The sequence below is a fragment of the Brassica napus genome, chromosome C4, assembly GCF_020379485.1.
Source record: "Brassica napus cultivar Da-Ae chromosome C4, Da-Ae, whole genome shotgun sequence".
Lineage (NCBI taxonomy): Eukaryota > Viridiplantae > Streptophyta > Magnoliopsida > Brassicales > Brassicaceae > Brassica > Brassica napus.
The window spans coordinates 5,234,952-5,237,351 of NC_063447.1; the positions used below are offsets into that span (position 1 = coordinate 5,234,952).

At 27.0% G+C, this 2,400-nt stretch overlaps 1 long non-coding RNA gene across 1 annotated transcript; it reads right to left on the reverse strand.

Annotated features, from left to right (window-relative positions):
* Positions 1–342: 342 nt before the first annotated feature.
* Positions 343–2,087, reverse strand: LOC106454623. The gene is made up of 2 exons (XR_002658245.2): positions 708–2,087; positions 343–572 (listed from the first exon to the last, which is right to left on the reverse strand). It is a non-coding gene; the product is annotated as an uncharacterized LOC106454623 (long non-coding RNA).
* Positions 2,088–2,400: the final 313 nt, after the last annotated feature.

Consider the following 2,400-nt stretch of genomic DNA (forward strand, 5'->3'; position numbering starts at 1 on the left):
CTAAAGATTATGCATAAATTTTAGATTTTTGATTTGTTAAAGTATGTTTTGACCTGTAATAAGAATTAGAGTATGTATTTTTTTATCGACCCCTAATTCAGTCATGAATTTTAAATTTTTGAATAGTGAAAGCATGTTTTGACATACGATAAAAGTTGGGGTATGTATTTTCTCTGCGACCCCTAGTTCGGACATTAATCAGCGGTTTTCCCCTTGTCAACTCCCGGAGGTAGTACAAGAAGAACAACACCATGATTATTAATGATCATGTGTCCGTGGTAGCAGAGCAGAATAGAGTTCACCTCGTGAAATTAGTCTCACATTTGCATAAAATTTGCAATATAATTTCTCAATCCATTTTTATTAAATAATATATTTTATGATCATATCAATCACAAACAAATATTAAGTTTTACATTTGAAAGTGCAGAGGCAGTTATTGGTATCTTCAATACACCTGCCAGATCCTTTCCACTTGGCAGTACACTCAGCAGCACACTGTTTACGTTCACAAATTCCTAATTCAACAATATAGTCATGGCATTGTCCTTGTGACTCCATCGTCACTGTTCCTAAATAAATATTAAAAACATATATTAGTATAATCTCAATTATTTTGTTACTAATAAGGTTATGAACAAATTAAACATTACAATGTAAAAGTAAAAATCTACAAATATTGAATAATTTTGAAGTGTAGAACAAACCTAAAACAAGAACAATCATGAAAATACCAAGAATGCTGGTTTTAGCCATTTCAAATGATACAATAAGAATGAAAAAAAAACTGATGTAGTTGTTTTGTATTCGTAAATACAGAACAAATAAGATGTGAATATATATATACAAAGTACCTAATAAAAATAGAAAAAGGAGAGTCAACTTTCTTTATTTTAATTAATTAGAGTCAACTTTTTATTAATTAGATTAGATACTTGAAATACAAATGTAATTGTGTGATTGGTAATTGATGTAGATGTTGTCCACAGTCTTATTTATTTCTAGAACACTAAAATCACAACAATCAAGCTTTAATTAAAGTCAATTTTTATTAACTGTACAAATAGTTTGTAGAGCCAAATACACAAAACAATTTATATGATTTTCCATAAAATCCTACAGCAATAAATCTAAAACCACAAAAAAAAAATCTAAAGCATTTTTTTACAACAAAAGATTTAAAACTACAGTCATTAGCAATCAACCTAAATAGGAAAAATATCTAGAAATTAACTAAAAACAAAACTGATAAGAACTTAATAAATCATACTTTTTATCTTTCATATTAAACGTTGTTTTACTTTTAATTTTTTTCATCATTTTATTTTTTTCAATACACATATTAAATAATTATCTAAATTTTAAATTTTATTTTTAATTAATTAATTAACAAAACAAACAAAATAATCTATTAAAAAGAAGAAAATAGAAAATATTAATTTTTCTTAATTTGTTGGCAAAAAGGTTAAACGCCATTTATTATAAAAACAGATAGAGTAATTGACAACATTTTATTATCACCGAGCATTAAGTCACTATATACATTGACCGTTGATTTTAAATTAAATTTCTAAATTTAAGAGATATAATATAAAAGTACAGATTGTTTTTTGACAAAACAAAATTGTCCATTAACTAGAATGGTTTTAGTAGGATTAGTTGTCATTATAAAGTATAACTATATTTTGATCTGCGTTTTTAATATTTTTGTGTTGCAAAAGTGTTTTACTAAATGTCAAAAAATTTGTAAGAAAAATGAAAATAAGTGAACTCGTCTTACTCACCCGTCTCATTTGAGATCTCATCCTAAAGTCAAACTCTGTCCATGTCCATTTTATTTTAATATTTAATAAAGTTACATATTAGATTATGATAATTACATTACTAAATTTAGACCCGTTTAAACTTATTTAAAACGTTTTACATTATAAAAATTGAAAATTTTTTGAAGTGTATTTGAAAAAAAAACATTTCGAAAAGAAAAATATTTGGAAATCTAAACTCAAAGCTGTTAGATATCTGTTAAACTTTTTTCATTTTAGTTTTTCATATATATTTTAAGCAGATTAAAATAATGAATATGAAGAGAGTAGACACAAACCTGGATTGTTATAATACATGATGATGGGAGAACTTCCGGTGGAGACGAAGACTTTGGTGGATTTAACGGATTTCACGGTAATAGCTTTAGCTTCTTTCGTGAAGTTTGTAGATTTTGCTTGGATGTAAGATGCAAGGAAGAGATTTATATAGGAGGGAGACAAAGGCAGGTGAAACGAAACCATGGAAAAAGGATTAAAGAACCTAATTGAATGATGAAGTATGGGTTGTGAAAACGTTAATTGCGGAACCTGTAACGATGACGACGAAGGGGAAGAGTTGAGACAACTATTGCTAGCA